General features: G+C 42.7%; 1 protein-coding gene across 8 annotated transcripts in view; it reads left to right on the forward strand.

Annotated features, from left to right (window-relative positions):
- Nucleotides 1–23,473, forward strand: part of LOC119178493 (calcitonin gene-related peptide type 1 receptor) — a 210,027-nt gene that overhangs the window by 98,666 nt on the left and 87,888 nt on the right. For 3 of the 8 annotated variants that reach the window (XM_075885011.1, XM_075884993.1, XM_075885085.1), the window contains exon 2: nt 69–125. The exons of 2 other annotated variants lie outside the window; for them this stretch is intronic. The gene's annotated coding sequence lies outside the window, so the exon portion shown is untranslated. Of the gene's footprint in view, nt 1–68; nt 126–10,711; nt 10,910–23,473 lie in introns of all 8 variants that reach the window. 3 more of the 8 variants (XM_075885003.1, XM_075884998.1, XM_075885007.1) reach the window with 2 other exon arrangements.

Here is a 23,473-nt window from a genome sequence, read left to right on the forward strand (position 1 = left end):
GTAGTAGTAGTAGTAGTAGTAGTTGCTGTCGTAGAATGTTATTGTTATAGTAGTAAAAATTTTTGCAGACGGCAACTGACTCAAGGACCCATTGAAGAGAGCACTGGTGCACTCTTCATTCACCGGTGAGCATACGTAACTCTTGTTATGCTTAATTGGTTCATGCTGAAATAAAACCATAGGTGGAATAATTTGAAAGAAAGCAGTGACCAATACGTCAGGCAGTGTCATTTACTTAACTATTTGTCTACTTATGTTTATTATTTTATAAATAGTCTACTTATTCATTTCCAAATCACTCACCACATGACAATTGTTAGTAATTAGCATAAAAATCAAGTTGTAAGGCCTACAGTAAGTAAAAATGCGAATAAATAAACTTAGAGTGGGCTTTCTAAAATAACGTCTAGTGTGTAGCCTAAACATCATCATCAACCACTATGTCGGTAAACTATGTCGGTATAAAGGTGGTTCCACTCAGTTGCCTTATGCGATGGAAAAGACGCAGACTATTATGGAAAATATTGATGAGAGGGGCATATGAGCCCCGCCACGGTGGTCTAGTGGCTAAGGTACTCGGCTGCTGACCCGCAGGTCGCGGGATCAAATCCCAGCCATGGTGGCTGCCTTTCCGATGGAGGCGGAAATGTTGTAGGCCCGTGTACTCCGATTTGGGTGCACGTTAAAGAACCCTAGGTGGTAAAAACTTCCGGAGCCCCCCACTACGGCGTCTCTCATAATCAAATAGTGGTTTTGGGACGTTAAACCCCACAAATCAATCAATAAATAAATCAATCAGAGGGGCATATGATAAAATACTCGACACTTGTAAATTATCAAGCATTATTAGTGACGTATCATTTTATGTTACAAATCACAGAAATGTTAGGCCCAGGCCACATATCTCCAAGGAGTATTAATCATCTTCGGCGTTTTTAACACGCACCTATGCAAGTACATCTTTTTGAATTTTGCCCCAATTGAAATGCTCCTTTCCCTGCCGGATGATACAGCGTAATCACCAGGAGAGACTGTTTATCGATTCGAAGATGCTTTTTCCTTTTTGTATCTGTGTGTTTATGCGCGTGCGTGCGTCTGTGTTTCTCTCTCTCTCTCTGTGTGCGTGCGTGCTTGCGTGTGTGTGTGCGCGCGCGTGCGTGCGTGTGTGTGTGGGTGCGTGCGTGCTTGCGTGTGTGTGTGCGCGCGCGTGCGTGTGTGTGTGTGTGTGTGTGTGTGTGTGTGTGTGTGTGTGTGTGTGTGTGTGTGTGTGTGTGTGTGTGTGTGTGTGTGTGTGTGTGTGTGTGTGTGTGTGTGTGTGTGTGTGTGTGAAAGATTGCGCCTTCTGTCAAACGAGTCACTCGCTGGCGATATCTTCAAAAGCCAAAAAAACTTTATGAATAGATAAAGCTATATACAGTCATTTAGTCAAGAACTTTATTGAAAGGTCCTGAAGAGTTCATGCCACAAGGTTGTGCACGAGGAACGTCCCAGAATCCGCTACTCTAGGTGCCGTCCAAATCCGGGCGGGAACGTGGTGCCATTCCGCCAGTTCTTGAGCCCTCTGGGCTGCCTTTAGTTGGTGACGGAGCTTGGGGCTCTGGAGTGCCCCTACCCACACGGACTGAATGATTATGCGGATTTTTAACGATATAGTGAGAGCTCTTCGAAAAACTTTATATAGTTTCTAAAGCGACGTTCTCGATATATTCTGTCACAAAACTGAGTAAGTTGGCCAATCGGCGCGCCCACTTGCCTCTGTCAGTTTGATCGCTTATAGCTGCGCTGACAAAAAAGCGGAAGACTATATGAATAATGTTAGTAAATAAGCGTAAGAATATATCAGCACAATAGTAATAGGTAGATAGTTTTAAAGTATTAGGTAGCTAAAGTGCATAGCTAAAGCACAGTCAAATTATAAATGAAACTTTATTTTCTACAAAAACGCATTATCAGTACTTCAACATTGATGAAAAAAAAGCACTATGACACAGGTGGGATCAATTAAATTTGTACCCCAGCCGAACTAATACATTCTCGGTATATTGTTTTTAACTCTCACAAGTTCCCCAGAATTTGAATTTTTCTATGGTGTGCTTGCAGCACAATAATAGTATGAGTGACAACATGTACAATGAACTGATGCACATGCGTGATTCTTGCACAGCATAATACATCGAGGATGTATTATTTTCTGTTCAATTGCGCGTATTGCTGTCTCATGTTTTTGTGTAAACAGCTGCCGGAAACGCTTCGAGCGTGCATACTTTCGCTTCACTTGGTTAAACTATTCCGGCATCTAAAGCGGTAATGAAGTACGTTTCCTTCAAATGTGATGCCCGTCACAGCTTGGTCTTGCGCAATTGCTATCGTATTTGTATACTGCGCCTGAACGGTGCACTTGAAGGTACACTTGTTTTATGTAATGTTCACAGATGCAGGAAAAGACAAAGTTGCGTTCAGTGACAGCACACTCGTATCGGATAGCTCGCAACTCGGCGGGGTATAGAAATGACGCTCTCATTTTCATAAGTAGCGTAAGCGTGCCGTGGCTTAGCGAAGCACGAAGAGCTGGTGTCAGCTATGGTCGCACACGTCTTCATCTTGTTTACACTGACGTGGTCTGTCTAGCGGTAATAAGACCAGCTGTTGTACGGCACTGCTAAATATAAATACGTAAGGTGCTCTCTCTTTTAACGATTTCCCTCAGGCGCTAAAAAAGCAGCGCTGATTTTGTCATGCATTTATAATATACTTCCGAAATACATCAAGTCATAGAGTTTTGCCATACAGCATCCCTCAGTCCTGCAGGGTTAACTTGCTTATCATTTCACGTCCCCGCAACCTGAGCCGCTTGTGCAAGCAAGTCAACGCTGCCGAAACAGAACATATGTGTCAAGAATCATAGGACACTTTATGTCAGATGCGTAGACAACGTAGAATACGATATTTATCTGTTGTGTGGCCGTTTCTATTCGTTCAAGCCCGTTCATCTAACTACTAGTTGTGGAAAACATGTCTGCAATATCAAGTCCTGAATTAGCAGCACTTTGGCGGAGCATTGTTTAGCATGCGGCAGCGCTCCTCCCTTCAATTATTGTGAGGTCATTTCAAGGTCATCAGGGGAACGCACAAAAAGAAACACAACAATACAAGCAAGTGCATGACAAAACCCTTCTGTCGTGCACTTATTGGGGTTTATTATTTAATTTTTGTTGTACCCAATTCGCTACTTCAGGTCATCTCAAGGTATCAAAAATCAAATTGAGCGCAATATCGAAGTTTTTCCAATCAAGAAAACAGGAAACACTTCTGCCAGCGAACCATCAAATCACTCTCGTGGAAGAAGAGGTGACGTTTTTGTTAGGTCAAATTGTGATATCGTGAATCGTGGCGGACATGCATTTCTTTACTCTGACTATGTGTCAGTTCACGTTTTTTTTCTCGCTTCCTGATCTTGGAAGCGAGAAAGAGATCTTGAAAGCGAGTCCTGTCTTTGCGCTGCTCACTTCAGCAAGTCTATATACTTTTGCTCACGAATGTTATTAGCTCCTGGCTGAAAAAAAAAAACATAACAGGTATTTTGGCTTCTTTTTCTTGTATACCGCTCGTTAAACTCAAAATTTGTTTTAAACAAGGGTCAGAGTCGACTGGTGTACTGCATACAACTCTTTCAATCAGTGCATTGACAAGTAGGTCGTTTTTCGTGTAATGAGCCCACCGCGACAGTGTCCTCAACAATGCATTATTGGTTCATACAAAGCCTACTACGTTCACCTTAGTGAAACAGTGATTGGGTGCTCCTGGCCCGAAGGTCACGGTTTCGATCCTGGTCACATCAGTCGCATTTCAATTGAGGCGAATTGATGGAGGCCTATGTACTGTTTTCGTGATGTAATTCAAGAACACTTCGCGCGCCAGGACGCGAGCAGCCAGAGCTCTACGAATGTCTGAATTCAAAGAAGCCGCAAGCACAAAATAAATGTCCACGACCCGCGACGCATGTTTTGCGACTAGCCGTACCTTATGTCATCATGTGGCTTAAAGGGAATAAAAAAATATAGAATCTTTCGCGCCTTCGCAATGATAACCTCTGACTGGGTTTAGGCGAGAAGTTTTTGAAAACATTTTATGCGTGAGCATTGTGACTGGTTATTTTGTGCTTGCTTAAAAAGCTGTATCCCGCAACCGTGAAAAAAGGGCAAAGTCATTATTTTCCATGACGATTTCTGATATCATCGCTAGAGAATAAGCTGTTGCGTGTTGTCGCTTCCGTAAAAATTTATATGGGGAATCCAAACAGCTAAAGCACCAAGTGTATGAAGGACCTTATTTCCAGCAGCATTATGATAAATTTCTAAAGCCACTTTACTCGCAAAAAAAAACTTCAAAGGGAAGGTTCCTGCTACAAAATTCTCAGAAGATAGCGTTTCAGACATTATTTTGGGCTACAAAATGCGATCAACATATGCCAACGTCCCCAACCATTCGTGATTTTTAGCTGCTACTAGGCTGCATTTAGCTAACGCGACACATGAGGTGTCCGTCGCTGCCCAGAAATCATCATTCGCCCTACATTAGTTATGGCAACGTTTGCTGGCCAGCACAACTCCTAGAGTGCGTTTAGTCGATAGCAGCAAGATTTGTTATGGGAAAATATGACCAAACTGAAAGCTTTCCATGTAAGAACCGAAAACTTAATTGGCAATACTTCCAAGTTCGAAGACGTAACCTGAGATTAAAACTATTTTATTGAATATATAACAAAAGAACGGCATTAATCCTTCAGAATATTTAAAACTTGTGCATCGTCCTTCCTCTCGTCATGAGCGCTAACTTAAAGTACGGCCATACAACCCCAGAACGAATCTTTTCAAGCATTCTTCTTTTTCGCAAACCAATGTCAAGTGGGATATGTTACCAGCGGATTTAGTTGGCCGCAAGACTGCGCATTCATTCTATGAGGCACTGTGCCTCCCGCAGTAATGCCTAAGAAGGCGCTGCGGGTAATCTTGAAAATACAAAAAAAATTATTTACTCCACATTAGAACGGCGGTAACGTTTATAGTATGGCAACTTGTGCGTCAACTCTGGTGGACTTTTTTTTTCTTCATCAGGCGGCCTAAGTACATGGCAGTGTTTATATTGGAAAATTTAGCGCAAAGCTGACAGTGACTGGGAAAAATGAGTACATAATAAGCAATTGTTACAAATGAATGAATGCGAGACAGACTACGAGCGTCAGTAAGCAACAAGCGAATATCAACCTGCCTCAATCTGGAATCTATCATCTTACACAATGGGATGTGTTTTGAAGAAATGTTTTACGATTTAGGCACTGTCAATGCTTTACCATATAGAGCGGTAAGCTTTCGCAGGAGTACTGTGAAGGCATTATTTCACAGGAAAGAAAAAACTTACTTTACCTGCTGTGGCAACCGCACAATCTTTTTTTTTGTGGACTGATCACACGTCGTCATATAAGGATACATAAACGTGCGCAGGAGTAGCCCTTAAATTTTAACCTATGAAAAGTGACCTCTTTGACAACGCGCTGTCTCAAAGGCATCAAGTATAATAATGTAAGTGTCATTAGTATAGGGCCTCCACTCTAGGTTTTGTGGTGCTTTTTAGTTCCGTGTGCATGTTTTTAGTGTTTTGTGGTAAAGATCCAGTATATCATCAGGGAAGCCTAAGGGCCGTTTCTGCACGTTACTGTTGATCAGGCGTCGTTTATCTGCAACGCTTGTAGCAAAAGACTTCATTATTCTATAGTTTCAGTTTAAGGGCGAGTGAGTGAGAGAGAGAGAATTATTTTAATGGGAAGCTGGAGAGGTGTGCTTGCTTTTTTACCTGACAGGCTACTTCGGTTACCGGGTGATGACAGTGATATATACAATGATAGACACACAACACATACAGTTACGTATACGCATAACAGTCACATAACACATAGTCACTCACACTCCCTGCACAAATTATAACGTTTCGTTCAAGCCTGTGGCCTGTAAGAACGTCAGTAGTGCTTTTGTAGAGTATAACGCACTGGAGGTGTTCTTCCATAGACCTAGATTATTTTTGAACTCAAAATTTGCGTCCTGTTGCATTTTTGAGCCCATCTTCAGTGACTGTCTCTCTGATGCGTATTTCATACACTCACAGAGGACATGATTAAAGTCTTCAACGACATTACATTGGGCACGAAATGCTGAGTCGGACAGTCCAATTTTGTTTTTGAAGTAGTTCGTATATGCTACGTTTAATCGGATGCGGTGTAAACACGTTTCTTCTCGCCTGTTGAGATTTCGTGGCATCCTGAAGTCACAAGATGAACCAATCATGTACAGAGGCCCATACTGTTAGCTAAGGTCTGTCCAATGGAATCACTGGAGGTGCCAGGCTTGTGCCGACACTAGCGTTGCCGCGTCTTGCCTCGAGAAATGTATCTCGAAGATTTCTGTGGAAGTGTCATGTCCAGCTTTGGCAGTGTCATCAGCCCGGACGTTGCTTTGTATTCCGCTGTGGGCAGGTATCCCCTGCAAAACAATGCGATGATGGAGGTCACAGGCTTTCTTGCATAAGCGTTTGACGTCCATGACGAGTTGGTCCTGTTTGCATAGAGATCTCAGCGACTGCAGCGCTGCTCTTGAGTCAGTGAAGATGACCCAGGACTCGGCTGTCTGGTCAATGATGTAATTATTGGCAGCCCGCAGTGCAGCCTGTTCAGTAGCTGTAAATTAGGTGCAGTGACTGAGAGTGGCAGAGATGGTGACATTAGCAGATGGAATCGAGACATCTATGGCGGATGATGTAGACGTAACCGAGCTGTCAGTGTAAATATGACGGTGAGCTCTGTAGCAGTTTTCCAAATTCTCTAGAATGAAATGCCTGAGCGCTGGTTCGGGTGTGCGTCTTTTGCTCTTGAACCCAGGCACAAAGGTGACTATGGACCACAAGTAGTGGGGCTAAAACACTGCCCCGTTGGCTGCGCACATTTCGAGGGTGTGCGCATAAAAGCCCTTTCCAGATTTTCCAGCAGATCTTCACTGCTGGGCTGTACAAATTGTACATGTTGCTGATTCGTTGTTGTAGTGCATTATAAACTGTATGTAGAGTGTATTTATTGGCGAGTGAGCATTGTTCAGCGAGCAATGGAAAGAAAAATGGTAGTTGTTAACTTGAGTGATATGGGTGCTTTAACGTCCCAAAACCACCACATGATTATGAGAGACGCCGTAGTGCAGGGCTCCAGAGATTTTGACCACCTCGGGTTCTTCAACGTGCACCCAAATCTGTGCACACGGGCCTACAACACTTCCACCTCCATCGGAAATGCAGCCGCCGCAGCCGGGATTTTAACCCGTAACCTGCGGGTCAGCAGTCGAGTACCTTAGCCACTAGACCACCGCGGCATGGCGTAGTGGTAACCTTAAGAGACAAGAAGAGAGCAGAGTGGATTAGGGAACAAACGGCGGTTAATGATATCATAATTGAAATCAAAAAGAGTAAATGGACATGAGCTGGGCATGTAGCGCGTAGGCAGGATAACCGCTGGTCATTAAGGGTAACTAAGTGGATTGCCAGAGAAGGCAAGTGGGTTAGGGGGAGATAGAAGGTTAGGTGGGCAGATGAGATTAAGAAGTTTGCAGGTATAAATTGGCAGAGGCAAGCACAGGACCGAGTTAACTGTTGAAACGCGGGAGAGGCCTTTTTCCTGCAGTGCACGTAGTCTGGATGATGATGATAATGAGGAGGATGATGATGATGAGGATGATGATGAGGATGATGATTGTTCTGAAGAGAAACGCCAAAGCCAGTCTCAGTATTGTCTGCCGAATTCTGTTCGTTTGTAAAGCAGCCATTGTTGGCAAACTTATCGAGAGTCATGCGTCTTATCTGGCGAGCTCGTTTGTAGCACTAGCTTGGTCATTTCTGGAAAAAAATGTCTAGTGTACGCTTTTCTCCTTTTCTTATGACGGATTCCTTTGCCGCACACTTCTCTTCATGTAGGCGGATACGTGTGGCCTCTACAGTTTTACCTGATAGGGCGAGAATGCAAATTTTTAAAACATAGATTTCTTGCACACATCTTCAGCACTCGCAGACGGCAGCTGGTGCTTTGGGGTGCTGGCTGACTGAATAGGCCTCAATTAAAATTAAAAAAAAATACAGCAGATCTCACACTATCGTGCACATTACTGCAACATTTCTTACTCCAGATCTCACACTCAAGTGATTTTATAACCGCTTTTCGCCTGTTAGACCTCCATTTTGTTGTAAAAACGGTGGAAATAAAGATTGATTGGTTATGTTTACCGTTTCGTTGTTCCACTGTGAGTCGTCCATGTGTGTTCTGTGTATACAGTTCCAGACTGTGTTGCCTTCTGGCTCCTACTTTCGCTTTCTTACGTTACTAAGTGTTTACACTTTTGGTGTGCCCTTTCTTCTGAACTTCAATTGGCTTCCTGATATGAACTTAATAATGAGAACCTCTCACATAATTTCGACCATAATTATTTTTGACGTTGTGGAATTCACACACCACTACACGAAGGAATCGAAAAACGATCTGGAGAGATTCCAACCTATAAACTAAAATACTTTCTTATGAATTGAATACGCCATCTTAATATGTAATTCCCATCAGGCCTACCTCATGCAGAAGCTGTAGTCTGTACAGAATAAGGCTGCTCATTACGTCTCAAAAACGTTCTTGCCTGCCTTAAGCATAGCTGACATCTAATCTTCACCCAACTTTGCTCCGCTAGAAAAGCGCAGGATGCTGACACTGTTGTATTTCTTTCATATGCTGCACCACAATCAGTCATCCCCTGAATCCTTCAAAATCAGGTCATCTCTTCATATATATTCACGACTCGATAACCAGTATAAAATTGACTGCATTTGCGCTCGCACTAATCTGTTCTATCATTCGCCACTTCTCATCGCCATTCGTGCATGAAATGCTGTGCTTACTGACATCTAACGCATTGCCGATCTTGAGTAATTTGTTAATGATGATGAATATGAATAAACTTTATTTTCATATCTGGCATGTTTGTGGTTTGGGCTAGACCGCACAAGGAGGTACCGGGAGACCTTGTCTCTCTACAGCCTCCCTGGCGTGCTGGATAGCCCATTTTTGGTCTTGAACCTCCGAGCTGAGCAGCACAAGCCGCCACTGCTCCCGGAGGGCCTCAGGAGAACTTGTTGATAAGCTGGGGCATTCCCATAGTATATGTTTGTAACACGCCTTTTCTGTTACGCATAGCTTACATTTATTGTCCGGGTATAAGTGTGGGTAGCTCCTGTGGAGGTGCACAGGGTTCGGGTAGCAGTTCGTCTGTAGCTGTCGGTATTCCGATGGTTCTTGCCTGTTTAGACTCGGATGAGGTGCGGGAAAGACGTGCCTTGCTTCTCTGTAGTGTAGCATGTATTCTGTGTATCTTGTAAATCAGCCTTTGTGCGGTACGTCGGCGGCGCCAGAGATTATCACCGAGCGGTGGGGTCGGGTTGCTCGACGGGTTAATTCTCGCGACAACTCATGAGCCAGCTCGTTAGGATTGGGTGTATCAGTCTGTGTGTGCGCCGGGAACCATACGAGGTATTTGGTTTCATCTACTTTGTGTAGTTCTTGGTTATTAAAGAGGATTCTGAGGCCTTTTTGTGAAATCTGTCCTTGCGTAAAATTTCTTATTGATATTTGCGAATCGCTCAGTATGAATGAGTGTTTGTTGGAAGTGGTAGCCTTGGCTATGGCCACCTCCTCAGCCTCCTCTATAATGTTTGTTATGACAGAGCACGCACTAATACAAATGCCGGACGTGTCAATCACGACAGCAGTGTGAGGTTTTCGTTCACGGTATGGACTAGCATCTACAAAGAGTGATTTGCTGTTCGTGCCGTGTGCTTTGAGCAGTGCTTTTGCTCGGTCTTTTCTGCGGTCCGTGTTGATTATGGGGTTCATGTTTTTCAGTATCGGGTTAGAGACGATCTTAGCTCTGATTGTATTGGGTATATCATGTTTGACACCATGTTGTGCATGGTACATGATTCCTAATCTACTCATATTTCTTCCCGTTTTTGTTTTAGTGAGCCTTTCAAGCTGGGATATCCGCTGAGCTTCTATAATCTCTTCAAGCGTATTGTGTAGTCCTAGCTGAAGAAAAAGGTCTGTGCTAGCATACTCAGGTATTCATGTCGCTTGTTTGTAGACCTTCCGGATGAGTGCATTTCTTTTGTTAGTTTCAGCTTTTTGCCAGTTGTGGTATGCTGCTACATAGGTTATGTGACTTCTGACGAAGGCCTGGATTAAACGAATTACGTGGGTTTCTTTCATACCTTGGTGTTTATTCATTTTTTTTTTTGCTGAGAAGGGGGTGGGCGAGAGGGAGAGCTTTGCCTATACACCACTTTTTCTCTATCGGCGCCTCGCAGTTACAGTCGGTGACAGCCTCCGATAGTGCTAACTTGAAAAAACACATTTTGTAGCTCTAATCTGATCTATCGAGGCTACACGAAGTGTATGATCCAATGGTTGTTTTCTTCCCCGAGAAAAAAAAAAAAACACTTCGTTCTTTCGTGAATGTGCAAAGGCCAGCAAGTCTATGTAGGTGAATATACAAAGATGAACAAAAAATATTTTTTGCCGATTGCTTTGTACATAGTCCCCCCCCCCCCCCAAAAAAAAACACAGCGTCCGTTCTCGGCGCAGGAATTCCAGTTTGGATGCACCCGGATTCGCGCTGGTCGTCCAGGCATAGGCCACAAGTGTGCGGTCTTCCGCCGTCACGGCTGCCTCTGTGCTGCCTCGTGGCGCCCATGTGATTCCAACAAGCCGATCACGTAGCCAGTCTGCGTCGCTCACAGCGTTATCCCAAGTGTAGACTCAGCTATTTTCTTCAAGTGGTCGGTGAGTCGCGCTGACTCATAGAACTTGCGCAGCGAAGAATTTGGAGCCGAGGTGTTGGGTACAAATGAGATGCGCTGCGCATACTGCTCGGCTATGTATTGAATATACCTAACGGACGGGTGACACTGTTGCGTTTAGCAGGCTGCACGCGACTCTTGTCTTGTGAAGGCGTATGGCCGATGGTTGGTCGTTTGACTCGACAGCGTATTCTTGACCGCGATTCCATGTAAGCAGTGATGTATCGACTCTCACTGCGCTGCCTTATATCCAAGGTTCTCTAATACAACAGAAGAGCAGCACAGCGAGTAGGAGATCGCGGCAAGAACCCAAAATGCACGTATTGTGCAAAATATAGCAAACAGACATTGTCTATTGTATATTTCTAATGGGATGACATGGAAAGAGCATTTGCATAAGAATAGCACGCATACAACCACGTTTCTTTTGCTGAGAGCAATATCTGAATTTCAATCAAGTTAAAGTGCTTACTCTGAAATATGGTATGTAGCGAAACTTTTATGGCTATCGCGTTATGTTACGACGGATTTGGAATGTTCCTTTAGCGAGCTGCCTCCATTAATGCGAACGCTTTTACCGCATTTTATAAAAGCCTTTCTTTTGACGATCACATTTCCGCTTTTTTCACATTTTCTTTTGTTCTGAAATGTTGAAATGGACAGAGGCTTATTTAACTTATTGGTAGTCTACAGTGCGAATAAAAAAGGCTCATTTTTTTGCTGTAAAAATGATAACCAGTCCATTTCTCGAGGCTCACAAAAACTTATGACCAAGTTGAAACGCCAGCATTATTGTCTCTGCAATCAACAATTCGTAGCAATCATTTGCACCTCCCGTTGTGTTCTATGATTCAGCTCGAACAAAGCCAAACATCTTCTGTCTGGGGGCTGGTCATTAAATGATTTAGTAGGTGCAAACAAAGTACCCACAAAAACATGAAATTTATTAAATACGCTGCAGGCAAGCGTTGCAAATGTCACGAGAAATAACACAAAAGCAGAAAAATATCTACTATCTCCCGCTTATGATTCGTATGCAACGTTTTCCTATCTTTGTCGGATGCTTTTTATTGTTTGTGGACATTACAATCTTTTTAATAGTATTATAACAGTGTTTTCTACGAGACAAAACAAAACGTAGAAAAATAAATAAACAACAAAAAGAAAGAAGCACTCTTGCATACAAAAACTGGTTAAATCACCACGGCCATTCTGCAATTATGGTGCTCGGATTCTACAGGGAAAGACGCCAGTTCGATGGAGGCTGTGGCCACCATATTCGTAGTGAGGCGAGCTTCTAAAGACTTGTGTACCGTCCAAGTCCAGTGCAAGCTGCAAGAGAGCCCAGCTGGTTAAAACTATTTAGAGCCCTACCATTTGGAGTATCTCAAGCCCTGAGCCTTTTAGATACGTTGAACCCGTCAAAGCTATTCAAGCTTGTTTGTTACGCATTTCTGAATGACTGAAAACTGGTGGCAATCCTGAGTGTTCTGCCACAGTACACATACATTCGTACTATTTTTTTTTTTCGTGGGGTGCCGGTTCCTGCGTCTAAACTGACCAACTCCCGTGGTGTCTCGGCAACACCTTATTATTATTTATTGATGCTGCAGTCTCGAACAGAGACTATAGCAGGTGTGAGACAGAGGAACAGAGTATTCTGAAAGGGCAAAATTATATACACGCAGAAAATGCATAACGCGGACAATTTAATGGATACAGTTAAAGCAACACAAATAGGGATGCGAAATAAAGTTCGAAGTAATTAGTGAAATGCCAAGTAGGGTATATAGAATATACAGAGGGTACATCGCTGGAAAAAAGATTCCGTTTAACAGATAAACAAATTTTACAAGTGACACACAAAAAGAAACAAATGCAACAAAAGATATAATCAATGATACTAAAAGAACTACTCTAAGCATTTTTCCAACAATGAAAGTGATTCTTGTGTTACAATGTTATTAATTATGTTGTTCCAATCAGCAATAGTTCTACAGAAGAAAGAGTATTCAAAGCAATTATTTCGTGTAAATGAAGGAGCTATCATTAAAGAGTGTCTTTGCCTGGTAGCATAACCCTCAGAAAAAGTGATAATGTGGGAGGTATCTATGTTATATGGTCCTTTAACTATTTGGTACAAAAGTTTCAGTCGACAAATTTTATTTCTCTTCGTAACTGTGGGGAGCCCACTTCGTATGATGACCTCAGTAACTGACGAACGACCATAAGAATTATAAATATAACGCACTACTTTTTTCTGTATTCTTTCTAATTTGCTGATGTTTCTTTTAGTGTAAGGGTCCCAAATTGGCACGGCATATTCAAGCATGAGACGTATAATTGACTATTATGCAAGGAAGCGTACAGAAGGAGTTGCGAATTTTAAGGATCGTCGCAAGAAGAATAATTTACGTAACGCTTAATTTGTGATGACATCTATATGTTTTGACCATGATAGATTATTTGTGAACCATAAACCCAGGTATTTATATTCAGCAACCTCCGAGAGGCCTATTTCATTAGCCCCTTAGTGAAATAAAAGTGGCTTCTTTTTGTGGGTTATTCGCATAAAGACCGTTTTGTCGTAATTAATGGTCATCTGCCACTGTTCGCATCATGAAATGATTTTTCGGAAGCTTTCACTTAACCTAATCTGGTCCTGAATTGAATTGACTGTTTCATAAATCACGCAGTCGTCTGCATAGAGTTTAATCTTAACAATGATGTTGGTGGTGATGTCATTTATAAAAATTAAATATAACAGAGGCCCAAGCACGGACCCCTGAGGTACGCCAGAAGAAACTTCAACTCGGTTGGAGCAGGTGCTATTTAGGGAAACGTATTGATACCGGTTTGTCAAGTAAGCTTTAATCCATGCTAATATCGTATGATTTGTTACAATAAGGCCCAACTTGTAAAGTAATTTATTATGAGAAACTTTATCAAACGCCTTACTAAAATTCATATAAATAGCGTCTGTTTGTTTTCCTTTGTTTATAGCCTCCGCGAAGTCATGTGTAATTCCAAGTAATTGTGTGTTAGTAGAATACCCACATCTGAAGCCGTGTTGTGCATCTGTTGGGGCTTCATGCTTTTCAAGGAAATCTACTATGTGCTTATAAATTATGTGCTCGAACATTTTGCATGAAGTAGATGTCAACGAAATAGGCCGATAATTTGCAATGTTGGATTAATCACCAGATTTAAACAGTCGTCTAACTCTGGCGGTTTTCCAGTCCTTCGGAAATGCGCCGTCACTCAGAGATTTTTCAAATAATATGAGCAAATACTTTGCACACCACTCTGCATATCTTTTCAAGAAGGCGTTTGGGATATCGTCCGGGCCAGGAGATTTTTTAGCATCTATATTAAGTAGAAAGTTAAAAATGCCCTGCTCGGAAATTTTTACAACCGGCATAGGTGGAAAAGACATACTAAGCACTGGAAGGAAATTATTATCTGTTGTAAATACAGATTTAAAATGATTATTGAAGGCATTGGACGCCGCTGTGACATCACCTATGACTTTTCCGTAAAGAGAAAATGAAGTAGTGCCACATGAACTCGGTTTAATAGACCTCCAAAACTTTTCTGGAGACGTCTTAATAAAGGAAAGAAGTGATATACCATAGTACCTTGCCTTGTCCTCCTGAGTTTGTAGTTTTAGTTTTGTTGCTAATGTGGCAATGGCTTCGTCAAGTAGAGGACAAACAGAATTTCAGGCCTTTTGCTTTTTTATTCTCCTAAGTTTTCGTTGTAGCTGAAGAGTTTGTCGAGTGATCCAAGCATTTTTACCAGCTGATTTTTTAGTTATTAGTGGTACATAGCGTGCTATACATTCCTGAACAATGTCTTCGAAAGTTAGCCATAGATCGTTTATATTGCTGGTGTTTTCTGAGAAAGCATTGAAGAAGAGGTCCAGAAAATCGAGGATTGACTCATCATCAGCGCGAGAAAAGTTCGGGTACTGGCGCTTGACAGTGGAATCAACATACGAAGCATCAGTTAAGGTTAATATGACAGCTTCATGATCAGATATTCCTGGTACAACATCACACAATACATGATTTTTTACAGTACTGTTAACAAAGAAGAGATCTAGGATTGAAATTGCACTTTGAATTCCAGTAGGCTGAGATACAATCTGTAGCAAATCATAATTAAAAATCATGTCTAGTATTTTAATGTCACTTAGATCTGAAGACTCTGTGGAAAAAGTATTCCAATTTATACTCGGAAATTTGAAATCACCCGCGAGAATTAACCTGTCATTTGGTTTCATATAAGAGCACATGTAATCATCAAGATTTTCTAGAACCGAGACAGAGGAGTCAGGAGTGCTATAAATAGCTCCGAGAATGTATCGCATTTTATTTATATATGTAGTGCGAAAAATGCTTTCAACACCTGGGATATTAGGCATTCTAACGAGTTGTAAATATGCTCTAAATAATATAGCAACCCCGCCACCTCTCATGTCCCGGTCTTTACGAAAGCAGACGTAGTTTTTCGGAACAAATTCGCTGTCGGATACCTCATCGTTTAACCAAGTCTCTGTAAGCGCAGCAATGTCTGGTTCATGAGTAAGAAACAGGTCTTCAATCAGGACAGGTTTATTAACAATGCTACGGTAATTTACATTAGGGATAGATAGAATACGGGTACTTGCCTTCTGGTGTCAATTGTTACGCTTTGAAATTTTATACCTTTTATTATTGGTTTCATCCCAACCATACAAAATGTCGTCTACATACAGCTTATCATATGCCAGCTTTACTTTTGAACCATTTGCCTTTTCATGCGTTACCGTTTGCCACAATTTCTTCCTGGTTTCTCTAATATCGGCAGAAAAGTCCTTAGTGACCGAAACAGGAGATCCCTTTAGCTTGAAACATGCTTTAAGTATTGACGTTTTCTCGCGATAGTCCAACAACCTTATTATCACAGGACGATTTATAGCGTTTTTTTTACCCAGTCTGTGGCATCGCTCTATGCCATTTACAGTGATTCCAAGTTTTTGTAAGAACAACTTTTCTTTGATAGTAGTTGTTAGACTTTCAGTAGTTTCAGAGACGGCCTCTTCAATGCCATTTATAACTAGATTATTTCTCCTGCTCCTATTTTTAAGTTCTTCATTTCTTTGCGCTGCAAGACCTACAGCTTCTTTAAGTTTAGCAACTGTTTTTTTTCATTTCGTCTACTTCATTTTTAAGTGAAAGTAATGGGGCTAGTTGATGTTCCAAATTTCCAATACGGTCGTTTAATTTGATAATGTCGGTTTCGATTTGACCCTGTTTAGCTAAAATGTTAGATTGACCTGAAAGTAACTGCATCAACCGTTCCTTTTCTGTCGGGCCACGGTTAGGTTTAACGTCACCACATGACAAAAGGCAAACTTTAAATGTGTAAATATCGATAACAAATTTTTGAATAATCGGTAGGCATGCGAGCAGCAGCAAAAAGCGGTTATCGCTTCTGAAGCAATGGGTAGGCAAGTATCTACTGGCCTGAACGATAAAGCAGAAGGGGCTTAGCATTTTGCTGGAAGCGCCTAGTGCGCTGCTGCCATGCACACTGGTCGCTGCTTGTGGCGTTGGTCTTCTTATAGCAGCAGGTTTGTCCACGTGATGAGATGTTATCCAGCAAGGAGCATGCGCAGATTCCAGTGGGTTTGGCAGAGTGACTTCACATAAAGTGAAGATACATGTGTTCGGTAAAACGTTGACGCTGCCACTGTAATCCACGCAGATGTTCAGCATCGGTTGTAGGTAGATCCACGCAGCCGGCACCTGAACGATAAAGCAGAAGGGGCTTAGCATTTTGCTGGAAGCGCCTAGTGCGCTGCTGCCATGCACACTCCTAATATGCTCACCGACTTAAGCGGCACAACTGAGGGCTAAGTAACGCGCATAATTTCGTTTCCAAATCCTTCAGTTGGGGTCGTATAAGTGTTTTTTTTTCAACTCTAGCACGAACATAATAGCCAGCATTATTGGTTAATGTTACGTGCATCGTCATACGATCTGTTTATCTCTAACAGATTTGAATACCATTTGTTACACAAAAAAATGGGGCCGTATCTGCATGTTACACTGCAAATGTCGTCTAAAGATGAGTCTTGCGTCTGGACAGAGTGAACAAAACGTTTATTTGATGTTCTGCGCAAACAAAATTGGTGAATGGTATTCCGGAGGCGCTGCGTTAGAGTGCCCCGAGCGTGAAGCGGAGGCGACCGAGCGCCACAAGTCACATCACACGTGAGATATGAGCGCTATCTCGCAGTTATCTTGGAAAACGAAGAGCGCAGCGTGGGCGGCCGTCTCGGAGGTGACCCGGTGGCGCGTCCTCTCGTTTTACACGCGCACTTTGCCCCACGGAGAGGGAACGCTCACGCCTGCGCTCACTCATCTCGTGGTGGAGACAATCGGACGCCTTGGCTTTCACCGGAACGATTGTGCTGTAGTTACCGAACGGACAAATGTCACTGAACTCGTTGCACAGTCTCCATTCGCGAAAAGGGCACGCTTTTCAGACACAGCGAAATAACAACTCAGACGCTTATTAGCGTTCATCTGTACCAGTGAGTGAGTTTTAGGCGTCATTCGTGCGCTAGAAACACGGGGCACGTTTTGATCTGCTTGCCATTCTACGCGTGACTGACATTCCAATTCGCTGCTGTCACGTCCATTAATTCACATTTTGGCGATGCTGTGGCTTTTCGGGGCGAAGCTCCTTATGCCATGGGTCATGCGTCCGCTATGTATGTAGTAGTATTAGTAGTAGTAGGTAGCCACCTGTCGTTTAGTCCTTGAAATGTCCACGGGGTGGCTGTACTTCTCTATCATGAATATGTGACGAAAAGATGCGAGACGGTGGTGCTTGGAGTGTTCACTAGATGGACAGACAGACGCACGGACGCACTGACAGAGAAGCACACGTACGAATGAATGGACGCGCGGACAGATGCATGGACGGATAGACGGATGGACAGACGAATGCATGGATGAACGCACGCACTGACAGACAGATGTACGAATGGACGCACGGATGGGTGCATGGACAGACGCACGGATGGACGAACGCACGAGTGACGGACTTACGCATGTTTCGCCCCACTCATCATAATTCAGTCCATGGATATGCTGTGATATTTTCGGGTTGAAGGTCCTTAAACCATGCCTTATGCGTACCCGATGAATGTAGTAGTAGCAGTAGTAGTAGTAGTAGTAGCAGTAGTAGTAGTAGTAGTAATAATAGTAGGTAGCCACCTCACACAGGAAGCCAAACCAAAATCTTGCGTCGCACTATTTCAAGAATGAACATCGTCTTTAATAACGGCACACTGAGTAACAACGTGGCCTGCCTTTTCACGATTCCAATAAATTTCTCTCCCTTCGCCTCAAATGTAAGTATGCCATACATTCAGCGACCTACACGATGAAATTTCGTTGGCTAAGTTGGTGGAGGCGTCATTTTGAAGGTATTAGTTGCTACTGCAATAACATAGCCAGAGGCCAGGTTTGGAGTTTCAACCCCGTACCAGAATTATTCAATTACGTATGTTAAGAGGGGGGAGAGAGATTTTTACTGAGAGCACAACTCCTACGAATATCAGCTTTTCAATGAGCCGACGTTCGCTCAATAACCATGCTTTTTTTTTCTTTCGGGGAATGAGCTCCAAATTGTGTTTTCTTCGCAAACGTATTTACAAGCCTGGCTAGGATTACACTGATGGTAAAGGACCTCTGGGGCTCAAAAATGAATCCGCATGCCTGTAATAATCGGCCTAATAAAATGCATTGTGAAATTTTGGGACGTCAAGGATTTTTTGTGAATATTTATTCCCGAAAATTGGCAACTGTTCACACCTGCACTGATATATCTGCTGGTGTAATGTTTTTCAAAACCTTAATAAAACTCGAGACTGTTTTCGAAACGTTTGCGAGTACGAAAACAAGTCCGGCGCCGAACGGCGGCGTTACGAGGCTTTCACGGAGAGCGCTAGCTATCTCTCGCAAAATCGCTAAGGCCGAGCTTTCCTTTTGCAGCCCTTTTATAACATAGCAGTGATGGTGTTAAACACTTAGAATAAATGTGTAAAGGGGGTTTGTTTTTTCCTCTCTCTTGTTTTTGTATTTGCCTTTTAGTGTTGCTTTAAGTTACCCGCTTGTGCCTTAGTATTTCTTTACTGTTTTTCAACATCATCGGTGCCATAGTTATCTTAGAATACACTCTCGTAAAGAAAAAGCTTGCCTCAAGCACCATTGAAGAGGAGTTTATCAACTTTTTTTGTTGATGTGATAGCGAACGCGACCCGCCGCGGTGGTTTGATGGTTATGGCGCTAGAGTAGTGACGTGCGAGAGTGACTCCCGGCCGCGGCGGCCGCATTTTCGGTGCTGGCGATAATGTTGGAGGCATGTGCAGTTAGATTTAGATGCAGGTTAACGAACTACAAGTAGTAGATATTTGCGTAGCTTTCCTTTGAGATGTTGCATAATAATAATAATAATAATAATAATAATAATAATAATAATAATAATAATAATAATAATAATAATAATAATAATAATAATAATAATAATAAATCTCCACAAGCAAATACTGAAGAATATCAATGTGTTTCCTTTAGGACGATCATGAAAACCATTATGATGACTTCAGTTACTCAAAGCTAGGCTTCACGTTTGGTCACGTGTTCGGGAACGGGCGCAGGCGTCATTGTTTTTGGAGTCACACCAGCAGTAATTCTTCGAGTATTTGTTTCCCGAGTTTTTGTGAAAATATGCGTTAAAGTATGACAACACACAAAATAGGCAGGGCAAGTCAGCTTGTACCTCATCAGATTACCGCCAACCGCTCTCTTCTTCCCCCTTCCGTCGCTCCATCGGTGTGCTCCTGTACACAGGACGACCACTGATCAATTTATTTTTTGCCAAAGCGACACACATTGTGATAATCAATCTGGTATTATGAGATTCGAATAACGCACACCACAGTAATCTGAATCGAAGGGATCGTAGCAAGGTAGCCAATGAAGCAAACACGTTTTGTTTTAACGCAAGTAAACTGGGAATATGAAGTGGGATGGGGGAAGAAGGCTCTCTCCATCGATTCCACGATCGGCATCTAAATAACATAAGAATGCGCTAGGCACACCTACGCTTGCTTAAGAACAAAACATTCAAAGCAGAGGTGCACAGTACAATTTGGAGTACACCGGAACGCACCTTGCGAAGGGGGTGGGTGGGAATTTACATCCCGAAACCATGCAACTTCTTTCAAAATGATATCTAAGAGAATAAAGGAAAGCGGTGTGAATTTACTTTGTTATAGGGCTCGTTTACATTAGACACAATATATTATTGACACAATATAGACACAATATATTATTGACAAGTAACAGACAAGGAACAATACGGAAGGGAAAGGCAGGAATGTTAGCCAGCCTGGAACGACCGATATGCTATCATACGCTGGGGACCGTACGTCGGCAACACTTGTGGAGCTCACTCAGGCTCACTCTGGAAATAGACTTAGAGCTTTAGATTCACTCGAACTGAGACTCACGAAAGTTTTGCTGAGTCGGAGCCACTCGAACTCACGCTCACAAAAATTATCTTTAGCCGGACTCACTCAGATTCAGATTCGCGAAACCATTACTCACGTGGACTCAGACTCACGGCTCGATGCGAGTCGGATAGAGTCGACTCATGAGTCCATCAGCCAATAATTAGCTTCTTCGACCGTGATGTCAATGCTCTTTAACACCAGTATCGCAGGTAATCGGTGCTCTTCTTGGGGTCGTTTGGCATAGCATCTTCGGAAAAGAGTTTTGAGGCCTTCCGAACCAGTAAGGCCATTTTTCTTGGAAGAGGTGGCATCATTAAATCTAATAATGAAACCCCAGAAGAGTTGGTGGCGGGATGTAAAGCATCCCCTCCAACGTAACTGACGCATTTAAATATAAATATTTACATGCTGTATGAACTACACTGCTTTCAAATACCTGTGAGTAGACGTGAGAATGAATGTGAATCTAGGTAAGGTTGATACTATAGAGCTGAAGACCACTAGATAGAACATTAAGTCGGCAAAAGAAAGTAAAGCTCACTCAGAGTCACTGAAGAAATATATATTTTGCGCTTTCAACTCACTCGGACTTAGACTCGCCAAAATTTTCCCTGAGCAGAACCCACTCGGACTCACACTCACAAAAATGTTACCCACCTGAACTCACTCGGACTGAGACTCACGGCTTCGCCCGAGTCTGAGTGAATGCTCGTGAGTCAGCTCATGAGTGAGTTCGCCGACATACGCTGGGGACAGAGATGAGGGAGCTTGGAATATGGAGAGAGATATAAAGAGGAAAGTGCAGTTCACACTCGTCATAGCAGTATTAAGTCACTATTCGCAGTCATCATTGCAGTATAAGTTCATGACTACTGGTGCAACCCTGTTGCCTCCAAGAAACTGTGGAGTGCTCCCATCCCCGTGACCTGCGATAACCTCTCTGGTCGACAATCCAGAATGGCTTCCGCCGTCATCAGTCTGCGATCTATGTGAGCTAGCGCGACTGCAAGTGATTTGCTCTACACATTGTAGTGACGACAGTCGCAAAAGATATGCTCAAGTGTCTCTTTGATAACAGGCAATAATGCAAAAGAAAGTTAGTATATGTTACTAGAGGCAATTTCAATATACGTATGAAGAAAAAAATAGCTCGCCACCTACGGGGACCAAACCTGCAACCTGCCGAGCTACAAGTGAATAACGGCCTAGAGAACAACGCCCGCTTGCAAGAGAATAACTGCGTTAGGAAGAAATTCCATGTAGTGATTGCAATACGTCGTGCGAACACCTAAACAGTAATTGAAACACAACCTTGGGGATTACAAATACCACGTACGTATCTATTTCTTAATGTACTGTGCTCTGCGCCTTAAGTAATCATACAAGCCATCGCAAAGTAGCAACTGGAGAATCCTGCCTGTTTCAACACTATTGGCGTCGATACTCCGCTTGCTTTCAGGCTCTCTCAAGAGGGCGTAATGAAGACGCACTGTTTCGTGTTGTGCAAACGAGAATTTATCCTCAAGTTCGTCGTTTAATATGTTTCGTCGTTTAATAGCAATTCACTTGTTTTTTGCTTACTGTTGTACGTTTTACCATGGCGCATGACTCCTAATTTATTTTTTTTTACTTTTCGATGACAAGTCTTTACATGCGGATTAAGCACGTTATTCAGTTTCAAATTACATGTTTTCTTCTCGTCAAGTGCACATCGGTGGATCAGTGGCTACTGTGCTTGTACGCTTACCCGAAGGTCGCTGCTTAGATTCCGCTGGTGGCTGTCGCATTTCAATAGAGCTAAAATTGTAGAGGCTGTGTAGTGAAGTGACGTCAGTGCATGCCTAAATTTACCGAGCCCTCCAGTACAGCGCCTATCATAATTGTATGGTGGTTTCGCGATGTAAAATTCTGCTTATTCTTATTATTATTATTTTCTCGTCAAAGTTTAAATCGTCTTGCATTTCTTACTCAATAACATGCGATGCTTCTCTAAAGTAGAATATTCCAGGACCTTCACTAATGAAAGTGTGTGTCGGTATATGAAGCAGCTACCACGTAAGTTGTTGCACTGCTTATCCAGCGTGGCATGGATGGATTACCGGCCAAAGAAGTCGCATTTTGATGGCTGTGCAACGCCGAGAGCACCCGCTTGCCTAGATTCAGGAACGTTAAATGAACACTAAAGAAGAACAATGACTTGGTTTAGACTAACACACTGCACTCTGAGAACTCTAACGCGAAATGTTTCGCTTTCATAAGTTAATTATCATCGGAGAAATCAAGATTGAAGTTTCATTGTTGAATTTCGTGCAAGAATAATCACGTGTAACATGAAAAGTTTCAAAATCTATTCGTGGTACTTTCTTGGCATTGTATTGATAAAATTACCTCAGGCTTCGTTGCTTACTCTATGGCACCCACTGATTACCATGCTCTTGAATTTTATTGATTACAAGCTACGTAGAACCTATAGTAGACGCCTTCTTAATTTCTCAGGTCACGGTGCGGTGATCTCACTGTGGCGTCTCCGCCCGTATTTTCTTTTCACGCGTTTACTCATTTACCAAGCGTCATGTAGCTGTAAAGGTCGTATTCTTGGGAATATAAAATTGTACTTTACTAATACGCGAAAATTTGTTTTGCTCTTTGGTGTACCTTTAAAAACCTCGAGGCGATCGAAATTATACCAGTGACCCGCCTCGTATGTGCCGTAACTCATGATAAGATCTCTCGTGGGGCTCACCGAAATGCTGCCACAGACGGCTTATATATATCTCCACGCTGACGATATCTGCATTTGGGCGTCCGGCGTGACACGGCCTCAAGTGCGTGCAAGAATACAGAAAGCGGCAACAATCACATCGACATACCTTCGCCAGCAAGGTTTGACTATCGCCACAGAAAAATGCGCAGCGGTGGCGTTTACACGCAAACCGGTCTTTCTACTCATTCTGCATCGATGGCAGATCAATC

Source organism: Rhipicephalus microplus, chromosome 1 (assembly GCF_043290135.1).
Source record: "Rhipicephalus microplus isolate Deutch F79 chromosome 1, USDA_Rmic, whole genome shotgun sequence".
NCBI classification, from domain to species: domain Eukaryota; kingdom Metazoa; phylum Arthropoda; class Arachnida; order Ixodida; family Ixodidae; genus Rhipicephalus; species Rhipicephalus microplus.